General features: G+C 40.9%; 1 protein-coding gene and 1 non-coding gene across 2 annotated transcripts in view; one reads left to right on the top strand and one right to left on the bottom strand.

The window, feature by feature from the left end:
- LOC126474649 (glutamate receptor ionotropic, delta-1-like) overlaps nucleotides 1-23,164 on the top strand; it is a 164,013-nt gene that overhangs the window by 5,574 nt on the left and 135,275 nt on the right. The window lies entirely within an intron of this gene.
- Nucleotides 453-527, bottom strand: Trnas-cga (transfer RNA serine (anticodon CGA)). Its single transcript has one exon. It is a non-coding gene; the product is annotated as a tRNA-Ser (tRNA).

Below are 23,164 nucleotides of genomic sequence, written 5' to 3'. Positions count from 1 at the left end.
CTGCTCATTCATTCGCGACCCCACTCTAATTTCTTAAATTTTTTTTCCGTGTACCCCCCCCCCCCCCCCCCGCCCCCACCCACACATTTACCTCAATTAGCAAACTGACAATTCCTTCATGCCTCTTGGTGTATCCTATCAACTAATCATTTGCTTTAGTCGAGTTGTGCGTTAAATTTCTTTTCTCCCGCATTCTGTATAGTACGTCCTCGTTACTTATCAGATACACCTACGTAATCTTCAATATTCTCCTGCAGCGCCACATTTTGAAGCCTTCTGCTCTCTCTTTCTCTGAACTGTTTATCATCTATGTTTGACTTCCATATAAGACTACACGTCAGACTAATACCTTTCGAAAATATTTCTTAACACTAAAGTTTATCCAGAATGAGATTTTCACTCTGCGAGCGGAGTGTGCGCTGAAATGAAACTTGCTGGCAGATTAAAACTGTATGCCGGACCGAGACTCGAACTCGGGACCTTTGCCTTTCGCGGGCAAGCGCTCTACCAGCTGAGCTACCCAAGCACGACTCACGCCCCGTCTTCACAGCTTTATTTCCGCCAGTACCTCGTCTCCTACGTTACAAGAGCACTTGCCCGCGAGAGGCAAAGGTTCCGAGTTCGAGTCTCGGTCCGGCATACAGTTTTAATCTGCTATGAAGTTTCACTAAAATTTATATTCGATATTAACAAATTCTTCTGCTTTAGAAATGCCTTTTCTTTTAATTAGCATTCTGCATTTTACATCCTTTCTGTTTCTGCCGTTGGCATTTATACTTCTACGAAAGTAGTAAAGCTCATCTACTACTTTCAGTGTCCCATTTCGTAGTCTAATTCCCTTAGCTTTGCCTGTTTAAATCCGACTGCAGTTCTTTACCCATGTTTTACTTTTTTTGGAGTTTATCTTATTCAACTGCTCTTCCAAATACCGTCAGGTGCGGTGAAGTCGACCGATTTCAGACTATAAATTTAAATATTTCTGAGACCAATAAAAATTAATATTCTAGTCTTTATTTCAGAGCATGGGTATTGAGCTGTAGTAGTAGAAGATTGATTGATATTCATTACCTTTCGCTCTAACAGATCGCAAAATTTTTAAAAATCCGCCTTCCCAGGAGGGGTGAAGTTAAGAGTGAAGTTGACCGATTATATATGATATCTGTGCACTGTATATGACTCTAGAATGTCTTTAATTGTTTTGAAACTTTATCAATAATCAAAATGTAAATCTAACATATTAATTAAATTTTAATACTAAGTTCATAGTAACATACAAAGGAAGTGTAAGATCAAAAAATGTGATCACATATTTGCTTAACGAAATTCAGAAGGAACACATGCTCTCCTTCCTTAGCGCTGCAAAATGGCCGACTGCCATTTGTTTTACCATGACGACTATAAATCCTTTTTACCAGGTTTTTTGGGAGTTTTATACAATTGGCTAGCATTGTTCATGTTTACTTTTCCATTAGGAAGACCAAACCTGTAATATTCGGATACAGTATTACTAGTGTCCTGCTTGACACAGTCAAGTCGTTTAAATGTCTGAGCGTAATGCTGCCACAATGATCATGCGTTTATACTACTGCCTTTGTCGATTGTTTTTGGCAGCTGTCATGGTAGTGTGTTACGTAAAAAAGAGAATTGTGTCCACGATGCAGCACTTTTTTCTTCACATGAAATGAGTACGTCTTCAAGTAGACACCAGAAGTCCAATCATCACCTTTCAGTTTGCCTGGACATTGCTGTTTAGATGAGCTGGCTGCAACTTTTGGGGCATTGTTCACTGTCACGGAACTGGATGCTGATGCACTGAAATCTTGGTTTCTTTCAGCTACATTGAGGCATTTGGCCAATGAATCGCTTTTTCTCCTGATATTTTGCGTTGTTGACTACTGAGGTGAATTTGGAACCTTCAATAAATCATCCGCATTTTTCAATAGCTTGTCCTGATTCACTGGAAGCCTTAAATTCAACCAGTAACATTTTCTGAATTTTGACCACCACGTGCAATATTTTAGCATTTGTATATGTTCAGTGTCTTCATTACCCTACAAAAATTTTTTTATAGTGTTGTAGGCATCACCAAATAATTTTTATGTTTTACACATGGTGATATTTTCACTTTCTCTGTTTCACGTTTCACTTTATTCGTTTTCTTTTAGGTTTCACTGTACACACATCCCTTATCAGTAACTTTCTTTTTAGGGGCCATATTGAACCACATGCTGTAAGTTCGAAATAAAATATATCAGCATCAGCTTAAAACGCATTTTAAATAAACACATCAAAAAAGATTTGCATCATCCCGGTTCCCAGAACTCCTGAAAATGGAGGTTTAATGTAGATAAAGTACACAGACACAGTCCCTCTGACTGTTCAGAGATGTCACTAAGCCGGCCGGAGTGGCCGTGCGGTTCTAGGCGCTACGGTATGGAACCGAGCGACCGCTACGGTCGTAGGTTCGAATCCTGCCTCGGGCATGGATGTGTGTGATGTCCTTAGGTTAGTTAGGTTCAATTAGTTCTAAGTTCTAGGCGACTGATGACCTCAGAAGTTAAGTCGCATAGTGCTCAGAGACATTTGAACCAATATGTCACTAAATCCGCCCAAAGATGTAAACAACCATGCATGAGCAGAGCCTATTAGGTAGAGGGGTCCGACAGCCGATCAGTTCCAGTCATGCCACCAGGAAGGAGATACACGGCTCGTGTTGTCTGTAGTTCAACCATGCCTAGACGATCAATACCGTGGTTCGATCGCGTCCACGTTGTCACTTTGTGCCAGGAAGGGGTCTCAACAAGGGAAGCGTCCAGGCGTCTCGGAGTGAACCAAAACGATGTTGTTCGAACATGGAGGAGATACAGAGAGACAGGAACTGTCGATGACATGCCTCGCTCTGGCCGCCCCAGGGCTATTACTGCAGTGGATGACCGCTACCTACGGAATATGGCTTAGAGGAACTCTGACAGCAACGCCATCATGTTGAATAATGCTTTTCGTGCAGCCACAGGACGTCGTGTTACGACTAAAACTCTGTGCAATAGGCTGCATGATGCGCAACTTCACTCCAGACGACCATGGCAAGGTCAATCTTTGCAACGAAGACACCATGCAGCGCAGTGCAGTTGGGTCCATTAACATGCCGAATGGACCGCTCAGGATTGGCATCACGTTCTCTCCACTGACGTGTGTCGCATATGCCTTCAACCAGACAATCGTCGGAGACGTGTTTGGAGGCAACCTGGTCAGGCTGAACGCCTTAGACACACTGTCCAGTGAGTGCAGCAAAGTGGAGGTTCCCTGCTGGTGGTCATAGAAGGCGCCGTAACAGCTGTACGATACGTGAATGCCATCCTCCGACCGATAGTGCAACCACATCGGCAGGATAATGGCGAGGCATTTGTCTTCATGGACGACAATTCGCACCCCCATCGTGCATATCTTATGAATGACTTCCTTCAGGATAACGACGTCGCTCGACTAGAGTGGTCAGCATGTTCTCCAGACATGAAGCCTATCGAACATGCCTGGGATAGATTGAAGAGGGCTGTTTATGGGCGACGTGACCCACTAACCACTCTGAGGGATCTACGCCGAATAACCGTTGAGGAGTGGGGCAATCTGGACCAACAGTACCTTGAAGAACTTGTGGATACTATGTCACGACGAATACAGGCATGCATCAATGCAAGAGGACGTGCCACTGGGTAACAGAGGTACCGGTGTGTACAGCAGTCTGGACCACCACCTTTGAAGGTCTCGCTGTATGGTGGTACAACATGCAATGTGTGGTTTTCATGAGCAATAAAAGGACGGAAATGATGTTTATGTTGATCTCTATTCCAACTTTCTGTACTGGTTTCGGAACTCTCGGAACCGAAGTGATGCACAACTTTTTTAGATGTGTGTAGATGTGTATTTCATAAATAATTCTTGCGTTATACAGGAAGAGAATTTAGGAACAACAAACAACTTCTCATATTTCACAAAATAGATAAAATTATTTATGTAACACTAAAGGTCTCATAATACCAACTGTTTATAAGCAAAATGTATATTGCTTGCTTCTTGCAGCTCTAAATTGGATTTACAATTTCGAAGGAACAAACCATCCTATTTTCAGCACCAAATGCGTCACACGGAAGCAACTTCTGTTGTCAGTGCATTACAATGGTTTCGGGAGAGTGAAGGTGTATTACAACTCGACACGACATTCTCATGTTGCCAAAAATTGGAAACACTATCGCAGGAAGGTCAGAACAAAATATTGCAAAATTACCTATACTGCGAAATTACCTTAACTTACCCTATAGCAAACAGCCGCCATCTTTTTTCCCTAAATGAACATCGGTCTAATTACTGAACCCTCGGGTGTTACAAGATGGAATATCTCGAAATTTTTGTTGGAATCTCAAAGACGGAAGACCGACAGGTGATGTCTGTTTGTGCTCCCAGCAACCAGCTATTGTGTGGGCCTTCCCCTACCTTCTCCGGCGAGCTAGCTTCCCTTTGGTGGGTCCTGCATTTCCTATTCTCCTTCCACTCTATCTGGCCACCTTCTGCCTTTTGACAAAGGCAGCTACATTGAGGCATGTGTGTCCCCAAAACAAACGTTCTGATTGGTAGCTTTTGACACTGCTCTTTTCTTTTAATAAACGAAGTCCTTGTGAGGTACATATACTAACAAAAATTTAGTATGCTACTTTTTTAAAGTAAAAACCATTGTAGTCTCGTAAAAAGGGTGTTTCAAAAAGGACTTCACAACATTAAAAATTAATATAAATTTATTGTAAGAAGATATAGAGCTACATCTACATCTACATCTACATTTATACTCCGCAAGCCACCCAACGGTGTGTGGCGGAGGGAACTTTACGTGCCACTGTCATTACCTCCATTTCCTGTTCCAGTCGCGTATGGTTCGCGGGAAGAACGACTGTCTGAAAGCCACCGTGCGCGCTCTAATCTCTCTAATTTTACATTCGTGATCTCCTCGGGAGGTATAAGTAGGGGGAAGCAATATATTCGATACCTCATCCGGAAACGCACCCTCTCGAAACCTGACGAGCAAGCTACACCGCGATGCAGAGCGCCTCTCTTGCAGAGTCTGCCACTTGAGTCTATTAAACATCTCCGTAACGCTATCACGGTTACCAATTACCCTGTGACGAAACGCGCCGCTCTTCTTTGGATCTTCTCTATCTCCTCCGTCAAACCGATCTGGTACGGATCCCACACTGATGAGCAATACTCAAGTATAGGTCGAACGAGTGTTTTGTAAGCCACCTCCTTTGTTGATGGACTACATTTTCTAAGCACTCTCCCAATGAATCTCAACCTGGTACCCGCCTTACCAACAATTAATTTTATATGATCATTCCACTTCAAAACGTTCCGCACGCATACTCCCAGATATTTTACAGAAGTAACTGCTACCAGTGTTTGTTCCGCTATCATATAATCATACAATAAAGGATCCTTCTTTCTATGTATTCGCAATACATTACAATTGTCTATGTTAAGGGACAGTTGCCACTCCCTGCACCAAGTGCCTATCCGCTGCAGATCTTCCTGCATTTCGCTACAATTTTCTAATGCTGCAACTTCTCTGTATACTACAGCATCATCCGCGAAAAGCCGCATGGAACTTCCGACACTATCTACTAGGTCATTTATATATATTGTGAAAAGCAATGGTCCCAAACACTCCCCTGTGGCACGCCAGAGGTTACTTTAACGTCTGTAGACGTCTCTCCATTGATAACATGCTGTGTTCTGTTTGCTAAAAACTCTTCAATCCAGCCACACAGCTGGTCTGATATTCCGTAGGCTCTTACTTTGTTTATCAGGCGACAGTGCGGAACTGTATCGAACGTCTTCCGGAATTCAAATAAATAGCATCTACCTGGGAGCCTGTATCTATATTTTCTGGGTCTCATGAACAAATAAAGCGAGTTGGGTCTCACACGATCGCTGTTTCCGGAATCCATGTTGATTCCTACAAAGTACATTCTGGGTTTCCAGAAATGACATGATACGCGAGCAAAAAACATGTTCTAAAATTCTACAACAGATCGACGTCAGAGATATAGGTCTATAGTTTTGCGCATCTGCTCGACAACCCTTCTTGAAGACTGGGACTACCTGTGCTCTTTTCCAATCATTTGGAACCCTCCGTTCCTCTAGAGACTTGCGGTACACGGCTGTTAGAAGGGGGGCAAGTTCTTTCGCGTACTCTGTGTAGAATCGAATTGGTATCCCGTCAGGTCCAGTGGACTTTCCTCTATTGAGTGATTCCAGTTGCTTTTCTAGTTGCTAGAGCTGGGTTTAGTGTTATTTTGTAGGGAAACACATCAAGTTATTGTTACCTTAAACTAAAGATGTTGTATGTGGCTTCCGTTGGCTATGCTGCACACATTCCATCGGAAGCCAATTTCTTCCCAAACTCGCTGTAGCATCGCAGGTGTAACTTGCTCAGTGGCAGCATATCACGCAGACAAGCTGGCACAGGAGGTTGTTATTGTTGATGTGGTCTTCAGTTCAGAGACTGGTTTGATGCAGCTCTCCATGTTACTCTATACTGTGGAAGCTGCTTCATCTCCAAGTACCTACTCCAACCTACATCCTTCTGAAGCTGCTTAGTGTATTCATCTCTTTGTCTCCCTCTAAGATTTTTGCCCTCCACGCCGCCCTCCAGCACTAAATTGGTGATCCCTTGATGCCTTAGGACATGTCCAACCAACCGGTCCCTTCTTCTCCCCAATTCTATTCAGTACCCCCTCATTAATTACGTGATCCACCCATCTAATTTTCAGCATTCTTCTGCAGCACCACATTTCGAAAGCTTCTATTCTCTTCTTGTCTAAACTATTTATTGTCCATGTTTCACTTCCATACATGGCTACACTCCATACAAATACTTTCAGAAAATACTTCCTGACACTTAAATCTATACTCGATGTTAATAAACATTTTTTCTTCAGAAACGCTTTCCTTGTCATTGCCAGACTACACTTTATATCCCCTCTACTTCGACCATCATCAGTTATTTGCACAGGAGTTACAAACACGATATCCTTGATGAATCCTCATTTAAAAAAATCGAGTAGTGTCAGGTCTGGAGAACGAGGGGGGTCCGCAGTTCGTGGTCGTGCAGTAGCGTTCTCGCTTCCCGCGCCCGGGTTCGATTCCCGGCGGGGTCAGGGATTTTCTCTGCCTCGTGATGGCTGGGTGTTGTGTGATGTCCTTAGGTTAGTTAGGTTTAAGTAGTTCTAAGTTCTAGGGGACTGATGACCATCGATGTTAAGTCCCATAGTGCTCAGAGCCATTTGAACCATTCGAACGAGGGAGCCATGCAATTGGCTCATCACGGCCAATCTGTTGACCTGGAAAGTGGTCATTGAGAAAATCCCGGACGTCAGCCAGGTAGTGGGGTGGTGCACCATCTTGCATGAAGTAAAGGCCTCGTTCTTCGACATCCTCATCGATCTGTGATATCAAAAATTGTTGTAACATATCAAGGCACATTATCCCATTGATGGCTCTGTCACAGAAAAAAAAGGGGCCGTACACTTTGTTCCTGCTCAATGCACAAAAAACTTTCACCTTAAGGCTATCATGAACATGTTGCAATGTTTGATGTGGATTTTCACTGCCCCAAATCCTACAGTTATGTGTGTTAACCGTTGCCACTTAAGTGAAAATTTCGACTCTTCAGAAAAGATGATTTTGTCCAAGAAATGTTCATCCTCATATAATCGATTTAACATGTCCACAACGAGGTTCTTATGAACAATTTTATCTGTGTCTTTTATTGCTTGTACGATTGTCAATCTGTACGGTTTCAAATGCAAACGGTTTCTCAACACACGTCAAACAGTCGTCTGTGGGATTTGCAGTTCGCGGTATCCACGCCGGGTCGATGTCTCACTCGCTCAACGATGTCGCCAGGAGTGCTTGGACGGCCTGATGATTTCCAACGTCTTGCCGAGCACCCTGTTTCTACAAAACATATATATGCCAATCATAAATTGTAGGCCTACTAGGAGGATATTTAGCGTACTTGGTACGGAAATTTCGCTGAACTATTGTCGCAGACCTTGATTCTTCAAACCAAAACACACAACTAGCACACTTGGGTGCACTGAAGGCAGCCATCTTTAACGCAACTGCAGCTAGCGTTCCTTACGATTCGATCCGACACTAGCGAACTACGTGAGTCAAAACTTGATGTATTTCCCTACAAATTGACACTACAATCAACCTCTGTAGGTACTATGAATTAATTTATATGAATTTTCTAAGTTGTAAAGTCCTTTATGAAACACCCTATATTTATAATTGACAGTAATGTAAAGGTTTAATGTATAAAGACAGCTTCGCAGTTCAAATTTGCCTCCCAGCGTTTCCACCAGTGAAAGATATGTCACTTGTTTGAGTGCACTATTTATGCAGGTGTTGCGCAAAATAACTTGAACATATTCACCTTGGTAGCCATTAGCTACATTGCACATTCTCCAGTAAGGAAAACTTCTGAACAGTTTTAATATCCCATCATAGCGGAACTGTTATATATTCGCCCACATTTCTTCATGTTATTATGCAAAGAATGTACAGTGTTACCCAAAAGTCCGTTAACATCTGAAAATTTAATAGTTCACGGAATAATGTAGATAGGTAAGAATTGACACACATGCTTGAAATGACATGGGATTTTATTGAAACGACATTGTTGGAATTTGCTTTTGCTAGATGCCGCTAGCACTTCTACAACAGCTAAAAGGTTTCGCCTTCATCAATAAAGTTTATGTGATTTTTAAAAAATCAAGCAAGTGTTGGGATCTTATAAAAACTAAATTGAAATTGACATTGATATTGAAACCTCTGTCTGAAACACGGTGAGAAAGTAGAATCGCAGCTGTAAAAGCAATGTTTCTGCAATTTGATGATGTCATCGAAAGCGTGAGTGACCTGAAAAATAGAACTGATGATTTCGAAACTCTTAGCGACTGTGAAGCTGTCTTGAAGGAAATGTTAACTTTTGAGTTTATTGTTGCAATACACATATTGTATGAGATTATTCTTGTCAACAATATAAGTAAACCATGGCAATCGGATCGAGTGAACTTGAAAGTCGCTATTGATACTTTAAGTTCATTTCGTGACTGGATTCAAGAATTCCGTAACACAAGATTTGAAACAAGCATTGCAAAGGCTGGATTGTTTGTAGAAAAAAGTAGTTACGAAACTGAGTCTCAGTTTAAAAAAATAGCGCAGAAAAAACAAACGTCCGGTAACGAACAAATTGATGAACCTATACGATCTGCTGAAATTCAGTACAGAGCTAGCTTTTTTAACAGAATGACAGGCGCTATAATAATCGACACCGAATGTGGATTCAAATCGCTCAGCGAATATTTTGAACTATTTGGTTTTATTTACGATATTAATTATTTGAAATCGTTATCCTAGAACGACTTTCGCAAACGTTGTAAAGGTTTAGGTACAATACTTCGAGAAGGCGAAAACAGCGACATACGGCCTTTCCAACTTTATGAGGAACTCCAACTTTTAAATCCAACCTATAGGAATCAAAAACGCAAAACAACTTACTCAGAACACATTAGAAAATAATTTGGAAGACGTATGTCCAATTCTTTACATAACAAGCAGAATAATAATCAAAGTTCCCTTCAGTACAGCTTCTGCTGAGAGAAGTTTCTCAAAGTTAAAATTGATGAAGACATGCTTAAGAAGCACAATGTGCCAAGAAAGACTACCAACGTTGTTAGTGCTATCAATTTAAGTGGAAATGATGGCTGGTATTAACCACGACAAAATCTTTAAAAAATTCAGTGAGGCGAAAAGCCGGAAGTTTATTTAATTTTAATGGGTATTTGTTTAATGTAATTTTTATCATTCCAATAATCCTTGTAGTATTATAATAATTAAATTTGTGTATAATTTTTATCAGTGTATAATTCAGCTGATTTAATTCCACCTTTTCTTTCTCACTGGAAAGTGAAAGGGGCCTCGCAAAACTGATTCATCGCCGACGTTGTTTTTGTCTAGCGCCGCCACTGCTGCATGTAGTTAAACGGGCTTCGGAATTCGTATGTTTATAAATCTTTTTTCTCAATGATATTAACCGAGCTTGTTTACTTCCACAAACTGGACCCACCGAAAGACTACTCCATTCTTTAGGAATGTACAGACCCTATGATTTACTCACTCCAGTTTTCTTCACATCTTTACACACTGAGCAACCCAACTTGCCTTCCCTACACACTAACTACTCATATTTCGTCATTATTTCTCTCCATGTACTGTCGTTCCAACAAACAGGATAATTAGATATATTTTGAGAATCCATATAAAAAGCAATTTCTTCACATAATTGGCTTTTATCTTATCCTTCGAGCAGGCGCGCCGGTGTATAAAGTGCGCCAACCGCAAATAACATTGTCTGCACTGTTCCATTGTTGTTTTACAATAGCAAGCCCCTACCTATTCCTGTATTACTGTTTCAGATAGCACAGTGAGAAGTTGTGTTGTAATAGGTTCACGTGAACTACAGTAATTTAAAATAAACTGCGAGTGCGTCATCTTGTAGTACAAAGTACGCCATGCGTCCGGTCATGTAAATAATTTTTTCTTCACTTTTATTTCGTTCCTTTTTAATCGAATCAAAAGATAACACGTAACAAGCGGGTATGTCATTGTGCAGGACGAGATCAAAGCTGACAGACAACGAGCTTGATTGGTTACTCAACGAGGACCCAGAGTCCAGCTCTGCACCAGACAACGAAAACGATGAAGACTCTGAAGAAGAAGAGAAATTTATCACACGAAGTGACCACTATTCAGATTCTGATCAAGTCCACGATTCAGGTAAAGACTGTGAAGAGCCAATCTCCACTAGTGGTATTTTTATTGGGAGAGACAAAACGTGTAACTGTAATAAAATATGTCCCTATGTGACATCGAAAACAAGCTGAAAGAATACTGTGGGCCTACACGTGTTGCCAGTTGTGTCACAAGTGAAACTGAGGGTTTATGGATAATTCTTAGCCAGGAAATGATTGGTTCAAATGGCTCTGAGCACTATGGGACTAAACTTCTGAGGTCATCAGTCCCCTAGAACTTAGACCTACTTGAACCTAACCAACCTAAGGACATCACATACATCCATGCCCGAGGCAGGATTCGAACCTGTGACCGTAGCGGTCGCGCGGTTCCAGACTGTAGCGCCTAGAACCGGTCGGCCACTCCGGCCGGCAGGAAATGATTGATGAAATTGTAAAAGACACAAACATATACATTCAATCTAAGAAAGAATGTGTAAAATATTCCAGAGAAAGGGTCGCTAAGGAAACTACAGGGTATGAAATAATGGCATTGTTGGGATTGCTGTATCTAATTGGGACCAAGAAAGCAAACCACACAAATGTCACTGAACTGTGGACAGCAGATGGAGCTGGTATGGAGTTTACGAGAGCTGTGATGAGCTACAGAAGATTTCTGTTCCTTTTGCGATGAATCCGTTTTGACAACAAGAGAACAAGGCAAGAAATAAAGAGTAACTGATAAACTTGCTGCAATAAGGCAAATATTGGATGTCTCTGTGGTGAACTGCAAGAACGCTTACTGTGCAGGGCAATTTTTAACAGCAGGCGAAAAGTTCCAAGCTTTCCGGGTTCGCTATTATTTTGTTCAGTATATCCCAAACAAACCAGCAAAGTACGGGAAAAAGATTTTTGTTTTAGCAGATGCTAAAACATTATTAACTAGTGATATTGAAGTATATTGTGGACAACAACCTAAAGGACCATACGATGGTTCGAATTCTCCCTGTGATATTGTAGCAAGGCTAATTACTCACACTGAAGGCTCAGAAAGAAACGTTGCAATAGATAATTGGTACACTAGCTATTCCTTTGCCAACTCCCTTTTGAAAAGGCGACTAACATGCATCGGCACGTTGAGAAAAAACAAACGCGAGATCCCACAAGAATTTTTGCCCGGGAAATGTAGGGCTATCCACTCCTCTTTATTTGGTTCTTGTAATGGTATGACGCTAGTTTAGTATGTGCCGAAACAAAACAGGGCAGTTATATTACTTTCAGCTAAACACCATTTTGGAACCATTGACGAAGTTACAGGTAAACCAGAGATCGTCTCGGATTACAATATAACGATAGGAGGAGTCGCCACAGTCGATCAACTTGGAGGTGCTTATTCCGTCTCACGGGTGACAAGAAGATGGCCATTGGTTGTAGTCTACGCTCTACTGGATATGGCAGGAATCAATGCTCAAATAATTTTTCATGCAAAGGAGGCAAATCCAAGAAAGAAGAGAACTGTTTTCTTGAAAGATGTAGCACTGTCTCTTATGAAGCCTCAACTAGTGGGAAGAGCTAATATTCCTTGACTTCCTGTCGACATTGCAACCTTTCTCGTGAAATACAAAGATCAACGTGTTGAAAGAATTGAGAAAAAGAGGTCGATGTGTGACATGTGGAAGAACAAGAAACACATCTACATGCCATAGCTTAGTTTACAAAGGACACGTAAAAATAATGCATATATGTGAGAAGTGTAAAGCATTTCCCGAAGATGCGCAAGATAATCAACTGTGTAGATAGAAGTAACATTGTGATAATTGATACTTCTTCAATATATGAAGCCTTTGTCCTTTTATAGTGCAATGAAAGAGTGTTTTTGTTCGGTATGTGCTTAAAATCGTGTTGGAATAGACCGATATTCAGCAATAGAATGATATGAAAGTTTCTTATTTGTTTAATAAAATAGTAAATTAGCAATGTAATAAAAGTTTCTTGTATTGTTTAAATAAGCTAAAATTAAATTTTGAATAGTTCACACATGTCTCCCTTGGTAGTATAATGACAGCTTTTGACTACATGTGTACAAAGTGCGCCGAGCGCCCGCTCGTGTTACGAAAATCGGCGCGCCTGCTCGAGGGTTAAACAATAACTGTTCTACTATTCGTATAGGAAGCAGATGGACCATTATCAGCTTCTCGTTTTTTCGAACCACACTGACCAGATTCTGTAGTTGAAACCCCGGAACTAAATTTACTGAAACGATCTACTACACTGCGTTCCATACTGAAAAGTTACACCTTTCGATTATTAGCACAGTTTATATACTTTTCACTTAAAAGTGTAATATGCGAGCATTTGAAACAGCAAAGTAATATGTAGAATCGAAGGAGTCAACAGAGCCGTTCAGTAGAATGCCTGTAACTTCACTGAAAAGAAAGCTGAACAACAATACCCTAAAGTGTTAACAATCGGACTGTAAACGCACAAAGGAAAGGCACGACAATGGCTCGAAATAATAAATACGTCTATTGTAATAATATCGTACAAAGGGTCAGGTCAAGAGCCGACATTCGACATTGTGGCTGGACCATTGAAGAGTGTAATACCAGCCTAAGGAAGCGGGAAATGTTTTTACTTTACATATATCATACCTTACTGATTGGGTCTCAGATAGGAGTCAGGTTTTGTTGTGTTATCAACCCTCTAGTGCTCGCGGAATTTGACTCAACGTTAGCGCTCGAGCGCCGCCATTTACACCGCCACGAATTGGTCCTCGCTTTCGAATGCCCATACATTATTACACGGAGTATAGAGACAAATCAGTGTCAACAACACGCGCATTAAGTGATCCGATAGATAACCAGGGATTACCTGAGAATCAAACGCGTAAACAGTTCCATGTTCAAGAGGCGGTGAAAATCTGAGGCCAGACTGCGGCCTTGTGTGTGTGAGCCGCGTTTGCGTAAATGTGTGTGTGTGTGTGTGTGTGTGTGTGTGTGTGTGTGTGTGTGCGCGCGCTCTGTCTCGAACGAAGGCCTTGTTGGCCGAAAGCTCATTTCCTGAAAGTCTCTTTGTTGTGCCTATCCGCGACTCTACATCTCCGCTATGTGGTAGTAGCAACTATCCTTTTGATAAAATTGTTACATTCCATCCTGGATTTTCCGTTGTTGAATAAGGGAATTGGGTGTTTTCAGGCATTTTTATCGTGTTACGCGATGTGAGCAACTAAAGGAGAGTCGGCATCGGATGTGCAACGCCGCAAAGCGCCGCTCGGGCCGGTGCAGAGCAGCTCAGAACTGCCAGGAATAGAGTCTTTTTAGGTGCCCAGCAGTGCTCCAGCCTGTGCGTGCGTGTCAGTAATAATGGAAAACGAGAAGCGCCGTCTAAACAGGGCGCGCGTTTCCTTTGATGTTCCGACACTGCAAGGAACTTTTCATTGTTGTGCAGAGCGGTGCGGTTTGACGTCCACACCGGCCGTGCTGCGCAGAATCTCTTTCTTGGCTTTGCGCGGATGCCCGATCCCATGCGCCTGCTGTTCGTTGTTCTTTTCTATTGCGTTGTTTGTCTGGACCATTTATCAATACTCAGTTGACTTCACAGCTAATATGTTCTATGAGTTATAACTCATAATTGACGCTAATTTAATTTAGAGAGACGCTGGAAGAGAATTACTGTAATAAGAAAATATTCTCCACGTAAAATAGTAAGAGGACGGTGTACCCGTCGGAAGAAAAGTGGGAGGACGGCGTTCACCATCCAATACGGCCCTGATCGTAACTAGTCTCGTCCAAATAAACTGCTTACTAAACAATGCATCATTTAAATTTCTTCTTTATCGCCCTTTCCTGTGTGTCTATCTTAATTTCAGATCGAGACATTTATCAGTTAAAAGTACTGACCTTTTCTTAATGAAATAAGAAAGAAAAATGTCAACATAATGCAACAATTAAAAAAATTGTTAGGCATTCTTACAGCCTTTTTGTGTACCTTTTGTGTAACCTTCCTAAAGAATCGACATCATTTAAATTGATGTTCTAACAAGGTAGAACAGGAAAATATCTCTACTTAGTTCGGAATAATTTGTAACAGTTCTTAATGTTACTCCTTTTAGTCCGAAGAAAAAAAATGATTCAAATGGCTCTAAGCACTATGGGACTTAACATCTGAGGTCATCAGCCCCTAGACATAGAACTACTTAAACTTAACAACCTAAGGACATCACACACATCCATGCCCAAGGCAGGATTCGAACCTGCGACTGTAGCAGCAGCGCAGACCGGACTGAAGGGCCTAGAACCGCTCGGCCACAGCGGCTGGCTAATCCGAAGAAAACTGAAAAAATTTCTCTTGCCTTTGAGTGATTTAAAAAAATATAATTTTAATTTGGAGTGACTAAAAAACGTTTCCAATGCAAAACTGGAACACTGTCGATGACTAGGTCATTAGTGATGGTGCACAAGCTCAGTTAGAGGAAGGATGAGAAATTAAATCCGCCATACCTTTTGAAAGCGGCCATGCAGCATTCACCCTATAAGATATAGGGAAATCATTGCAAACTTAAATCTGAATTGACAGATGGGGATTAGAAACGCTGTCCTCCGTTGGACATGCCCATTGTTTTAACCACTATGCTATATCTCTCGGTTTTTGCAGAATCGATAATGGGATGTTCGGTCAGTTAGTTGTCTGTTGTGTCCCTTATACTAGGGTGCTAGGTGAGAAAGTACAGGGTGTTTATAAATGAATATCGGGGTTTTAACGCTTTATAATATTTACTACATTAAACTTACAGTTATAACTGATAAGTCAAATGAAAGAGCAACTCAAACAGTTTTACCAAGAACCTTAAAAATGTTCAATGTGAGCACTGGCATAGCGAAATACGCGATTGGTTGAACTTCACCGTACCCAAGCGCTGGATAGGCCGCAAGGGGCCCAATGACAGGGCTTGCTTTGCATGGCCTCCAAGTTCACCCGACCTGACGCCATGCGATTTTTTTCTTTGGGGCTTCATCGAGGACCGTGTGTACGTGCCTCCGCTACCAGCAGACCTCCCTGAATTAAGAAACCGGATTGAAGCAGCCGTTGCTACACTCACTGAAGACACACTTATCAACGTTTGGGAAGAACTCGGCTACAGACTTTATGTGTGCCGTGTGACAAATGGTGCTCACATTGGACATTTATAAGATTCTTGGTAAAACTGTTTGAATTGCTCTTTCATTTGACATATCATTTATAACTGTAAGTTTAATACAATAAATATTATAAACCGTTAAAACCCCGACATTCATTTATAAACACCTTGTATTTGATAGACTATTGGCTAAGGTAATTCAGTGTTTACTTGGTAGGCAGACAGCTTTGGAGTGCAGGCTAGAAGTCCTGGGGACGGAATGCTCGAGCGTTTCTCGCTTTCATTACTCTCTGGTTTTCTGCGGGGTAGATGTAGAGGTACCGCTAGTTCCACCAGGAAGTTTGATCTCCACTTATTTATTCAAGTACACCGATGGCTATATTCAGACTTCTTAGCAGATCCACAGCTTGACTGGTAATGAGTTTTACGAATTTACTCTAAACACCCCACAATATTGGATCTGCAGATTAACTTGCTTTTCATCATATAAATACTTACGCCTGTGGCTTTGGCGACTGCTTGCATTCAGTTTCACAGCGGGAAATGTGGACATAACATTTAATACAGGTCCGGAGGTACACGGATTGCCGAGAGAACTGTAATTAGCGCGGCGCTATCAGATTGTTCTGCTGGAACACTGGCCACCGTATGGTCAATTAAGAGGTATATTTGTAGGCGTGATCCGGTGGGAACCGGCCGTCGGTGTAAGTAATTACCGTTCTTTAGCCTGACACTATCAGCTAGCCTTTACTATCAGCACGAGTCAAGGGGAACACGTGCCCTCCAAAGGTAGCATGACAACCTCTCATTGGCGACTGGTGCCACCTATAGCCTGAAATGGGTGATTATCAGCCAAAGCACATACTGGGACAGATCGCTTCATCTGTTAAGAGCAGCAGGATAATTAGGTGAATTGTGTTTGCACAAGGCCAAGGTTCGCTACGTGCTGACCTCACTGAAATAGACTCCACAAACTGATTTCCGTCACATGAAGCCCGTCCAGAGTAGCTTCTTACGCTTCTCAAAATAATCATTTCCCAAATGTGTATTTTTACAGCCGTGTCAGATATGAAATTTTAATGTCCAGAATGCCAGCTCTACAGATTGCTTCAGGCTTCACCAGGATCCTGTGAAACTCGGAAGTGAATGAAACCGAGCAGTGAAATCCCTTATTGGTAAAAGTATTTTTATCAGAGAGTATATGTTAATGGGGCACCTTAGTTTTGTTAACGGCGTTGCACTATTTGCCTATAGTACAGATAAATTTCATCAACTAATATATTGGTTCTATCAATGTGTTCTTGTTCTGTTTTGTTCTTTGTGTTTGTCACATACTAACCTATTACAATAGAAAAGATCGCAAACGTGGGAACACATTAGGTGGTAGCGTAGACGGAACCAAAAGTGCCCACTTAGCACTTTCCAGGCTACATGTCAATGAAAATTGTACGCAATTACCTAGGATCATACTTTACACCATACCATAAGTTCACAACTGCTTGTATGATGTATTGAAGTTATAGTTAACAAAATGTCACTTTCAAGAATACGGATCTTTGCTACTGGTTTTGAGTAAACTTCCTATCGTTATGAGGCAAAATTCCACATAAAAAGAAATAATTGTAATCATAAGAGACTAAAGAAACTGCCATTGTTAACATGTATAACATTTGACTATATAAAAATCATCACAATCATCATCATGGTCATTATTGTCTCCATCACTGTGATCGCATCGAACATCAAAACATGACACCGACATATCACTGGTTTAAATGCAAAACATTTTAACACAAGGAAAAAGTTGTATTATTGTTTTTGACCGTTTCTTGCCACACTTTTTTTGTAGTTTTCTCGGTACAGGCTGTGTTTCGTTTTCATTATAGACTCGAAGGGGCTGCAAATGATATTTAGTTTGCAAAGTTTCCAAGTGGCTGAAAAAAGTTCCATTTGTGCTTTATTGAACCACATTATAGTCCTGTCATTGATTTTCCCCGGTTGTTTCAAACTTAAATTATGACGAGCGATTAATGAGCGCGTCCAGTCTTCCTGCTGATTGGGTTTCTGTACTAAACGTGTGGTTCACACCATTAATTTCGACCAACTGATATGCTACATGTCGGAAATATTTAAATGTAAGGCCATAGAACAAAGAATCCAGATTGATAAAGTGCTCCGTCAATATAGTTTCCTCTGTCTCAGAAAATACTCTCTTGAAAAACCACAATGATGTCATTCCCAGGCGTGCTTCAAGTCTTTTATATAATGCAGGTTCATTACATCGAAGCCTTTTATCTGCATTTCTAATGGAAGATCCATTTTCTGTACGTTTCTTAGCCTCTTCTAAAATTTTAGAAGCCAACGGCGTGGAGGACGTGTTCTCTAGTAGTTTCTGACACATGAAGTTGAACTGGTCTTATTAATACCTAATCAGTCGACGTTAAACGGTGAACAATAAATTAAGGTCAGTTAAATACGTTAAATAAACCTACGAGTTCAGTATTAAAACTGAAGAAAGAAAAGACAAACGTTATGGAGCAAAGGAGCGCATGAGGACATCAAATAAACTAACAACTAAGCTTAAAGCGTGATTTATTTTATGTACTTACATACAAGGTATTGGTAATTCATTGGGATTTCTTATAGCACACAGATAACCATCAATTACATGGCAAATACTTAGAGAAAGTTCCTTAAAACTAACTCACCTCGTATCTCGAAAGCTTCAAAGCGCAAACAAACAACACAACACACCTAACGCTTCCACCACAAAAACTTTCAACTGAAGACGCAGGGCTGCCACATTACAGTAAAAAAAGAAAAAAACTACATTCGAATGTCGAATGTTTGCCTCGTGCGTGCCCTTGCCCCCTGCTACCCCATGCTGTTTGGAGTCCTCGTTTTGTCAAACAACACAGTACAGAAACATCTCAACGTCAACAACTCCTTCCAAGGCAAAATCAACAGCAATGGTTTCTGTCAGATATCTTGTGGTTCATGTCGATTGTGTACATGGGTCAACCATGCACAAATTTTAAAACACGAAAAAAGCATCGTGTGGACGCACCTTAACGTTAACTGACGACTGTGGCGAAAGAAAGGGTATCCGACCACAAAGTTCGAAATAAAATAAATTTTCCAAATCATGAAAACACACTCATCATGAGATAAGCAATATAGACGGGAGATTCTCATTACTTCTGTATTTACTTTCTCGAAATCATGGTAATGGACGAGGCACAGTATACCACACCTTTAGGTTACAACTCCGGAAATGAGCTTCAAAACAATGATTGCTTTTGTTATAGTGCGAGTTGTTGTTACCCACTTTTATTTTCAAGGTCCATAGGGTAACACCTTATGGGAAAACTTGTGTCCAAGAAAGTGTCTCCTGTCTGTACAGAGAAACCCGATTACGGAGCCGCACTAGAGTAACTGAATACGACGACCACATGAATTACGCACACGCGTTGCGCAGTTGCTACAACGCCAGTACACACGCTTAAAGGATATTTTTTCGAACTGTTGTGTGGGAGATCATTCGTCCTCAGTTAGTTTACACAGAATTTTATAGTTAGGACACCGGTTGTGTTGCCTAATAAAGGAACCTCTACACAGCTAATAAGACTTGAAAATTTTCATTCATCCTCAGAAAATTTGTAAGGGATATTTTAAAATTTTTGGAGAATTTTGGAAATTTATTTACGTTAGCAATGTATAGTTGTATTTATTTCATGCTGTCTTCCCTAATCATTTGTGTCTGCTGCGGCTCACTCAGGTACCAGTTATTGTGTAATGTATTAACTCACCCTATCCCTTCCTCTAGTTAAGGATTCCTGCATTTTTTCTTTGTTCGCCGCTTACAGAGAGAACCACTATCTCAGTCTCTTCTATTATCTTCTTTCCCAATTTTCCATACTCTGCTTTACTCCAAACGTATATTTTCAGAAATTTCTTTCAAATTGATATTCATATTTGGTACTAGTACTCTTTTGGCAAACGCTCTCTTTGCCTATGACAGTTTTATATTTCCTTGTTTCGTCAATCGTACTTTATTTTGCTTCCCAGGTAGCAGAATCCTTTATTCCGTCGACCACATTCAAAATGGTCGAAAATTCGATTTTTGTTTTATTGCACGTTTTGAAAGGTATATGTATCTAGAATGTTGGATGAAAAAAGGTTTTTAATCCGTGCGTTATGAAAGTTTCTACAGCCCAGGTTTCGAAGCAGTGTCACGGCCGCCGTGGGACTCTCTCAGCCAGAGACGCCGGGCTCATGTAGAAAACTTGTCGTGTCCTGACGCACATTCACGAGATGATTTATATTGCGGTATGAATGTAAACATGATTGCCGAAGAAGCTGACAACAACGTGTGCAGGTAGCCTAACGCAGCATATCCAGCTTAGCCAGATTGGCTTTTCTCACCAAGAAGAACGAGGGAATTGCTCTCCACGAACAGTTCGAGTTAAGGACGGGTTGATATACGGTCCTGAAATTGCGGACTAAACGTAAGTAGCGAAAACACTTTTATGGTCAAATTTTAGTCAAAACGGGTCAAAACAATTTTTGGACCGCGATTTTAGATTAGCCATTTTGAATATCTAACTTCAGCCTTGTGCCCAGCGATGCCAAAAATATTTAATAACTTGCACTTTTTATGCAAATTGAACTAATAATACATATAATATTTTTCTCTAAAGTTCAAACACGTTTTTCTTGAGAAAAGATTTTTCGAAACTGGGTGCAGCATAAAATAAAAACGATTCAACTTTTTAACTTTTACCTTTGACCTCCGAAAAGTGTACACACTTCTCTTAGGATCTTATATCGATAATATATAAAATTTATTAATATTAACAATTTTTGTAAAGCGATAAAGACTGAAACGAACCCCCAAAATCGAACTCAAAGTTTGAGTTAGCACCATATTCAAGGTTATTGCATTGTGGTTAATTATAAGCTCCCATAAATTTAATGTAGCATCGACTGATGTTATCCGTTTTTGGCTTCGGATAACTCCTGAAGGGTTACACTGCACGCAGTTTGCGTACTTCAAACTTGCAGACTCTTAATCAAACCATAGTTACGAGAGCCATTTTTTTGCATTGAAAATCTAAGATAAAGTCAAGGTATGGTCAACCACAATCCCCAAACAGATCTTTGTATGTCTTTTAGTTGTCTCAAAAAAAAAAAAAAATAAAAAAAATAAATAAATAAATAAATAAATCTAAATTTCGCTTATTTTTTGCTCGTTTGAATCAGAACCTGTCCTTAAGTTTGTGTCTAATCTCACTTCTGCTGCACCTCAATACTATCGTCTTTCTTTAGTTAACTTTCAATCCATATGCTGCGCTCAGTCGACTGAACGTTCAATTCAACAGGTTCGTAGTGCTCACTTTCGCAGATGATAGCAACGTCATCAGCCAATATTATCATCGACATCCTTTCACCCGGAATATCAATCCCATTTCTAAAACTTTCTTGTATTTTCTTCGCTGCTTTTTCGATACAAAGGCCCTCTTCAATCTGAACAATTCTCATTCGGTCTTCCCTTCTTAGTGTTTCGTTTTGTTTCTTGTAGATATTCGCTTGCCTTTATCTGTTTCTATGCCTATTTTCCCAGGAATTTGAAGCTCTTACACAATTTCAAAATGTCGAAAGTTTTTCCTTGCTCGAGAAATCTTATGGAAGTATCTTAATTTACTTGTGTCTTGCTTTCATTATCGTAATATCAGAACTACCTCCCGGTCCCATTATCTTCCCTAAGACGGAACTGATAATCATCTAACAGATCTTCAATTTTCTTTTTCCTTCGTCTCTATATTATTTTTGCTAGGAACTTGAATATACGAGCTGTTCAGCAACATTTTTGAAGAAAATAATTTTCACCACTAGCTACCTAATTATTTATATTACTAATTGACTGTCTCGGTACCAGGAACACGATATCAGTTGCCTATCAAATGGCTTCCGGGGACGATAAAAGTTTTATTTTCAATACTTCGCATAGCTATTGACCGAATTTAAAAGTTTAAAATGTTGCCATAAGCTACACTAAAGTGACAAAAAGTGATAGCGACGTTCACATATACCAATGGCGGTATTATCGTGTACACAAAGTATAAAAGGGCAGTGCATTGGCGGAGCTGTCATTTGTACTCAAGTGATCCATGTGAAAAAGTGTTACGTGATTATGACTGCAAGACGGAAATGAACAGAGCACGGAATGATACTTGGAGTTAAACGCACGGGATATTCCATTTCTGAAATCGTTGGGGAATTCAATAATCCGAAATCCACAGTGTCAAGACTGGGCCGAGAATACCACATTTCAGGATTAACCTCTCACCACGGAAAACGTGCTGGTCGACGGCCTGCACTTAACGACCGAGAGTAGCGGCGTTTGCGTAGAGTCATCAGTGCTAATAGACAAGCAGAACTGCGTGAAATAACCGCAGAGATCAATGTGGGATGTACGGCTAACGTATCCGTTAGGACAGTATGGCGAAATTTGGGGGCAATGGGCTATGGCGGCAGAAGACTGACGTGAGTGTCTTTGCTGACAGCTCGTAATCGCCTGCAGCGCCTCTTCTGGGCTCGTGACCATATCCATTGTATCCTCGACGACAGGAAAACCGTGACCTGGTCAGATGAGACCCGATTTCTGTTGATAAGAATTGATCGTAGGATTTGAATGTGGTGCAGACCCCACGTAGCCATGGATCGAAGTTGTCAATAAGGCTCTGTCAAAGCTGGTGGTGGCCTCATAAAGGTGTGGGTTGTGTTTACATGGGATTTGCTGGTCCTCTTATCCAACTGAACCGATCAGTTCCTGCACAAAATCCTACACTGGCAACCGTTTCACACTTATGGCAGCATGGCTCAACATTTCTGCAGGGGACTTCGAACTTGTTGAGTCCATGCCCCGTCGAGTTGCTGCATTACGCCTTGTAAAAGGAGGTCCAACATGATATTAGGAGTCATCTCATGACTTACGTCATCCCACAGTGTAACACCCCACCTGTCACTTATCTGGTTTTGGCGTGTGTTCACCCCAGCTAATTGACTAACAGATCAACAGAGAGTGCAAAACTGCCGCAATATCGGATAACACAAAGAAAGTAATAAGGCCCTGTGACTCCTGATTGAACTGCGGTGGCAGTGTTGACATTAATTGATT

The sequence above is a fragment of the Schistocerca serialis genome, chromosome 4 (assembly GCF_023864345.2).
Source record: "Schistocerca serialis cubense isolate TAMUIC-IGC-003099 chromosome 4, iqSchSeri2.2, whole genome shotgun sequence".
NCBI classification, from domain to species: Eukaryota; Metazoa; Arthropoda; class Insecta; order Orthoptera; family Acrididae; genus Schistocerca; species Schistocerca serialis.
This window is presented reverse-complemented; position numbering and strand designations above follow the sequence as displayed.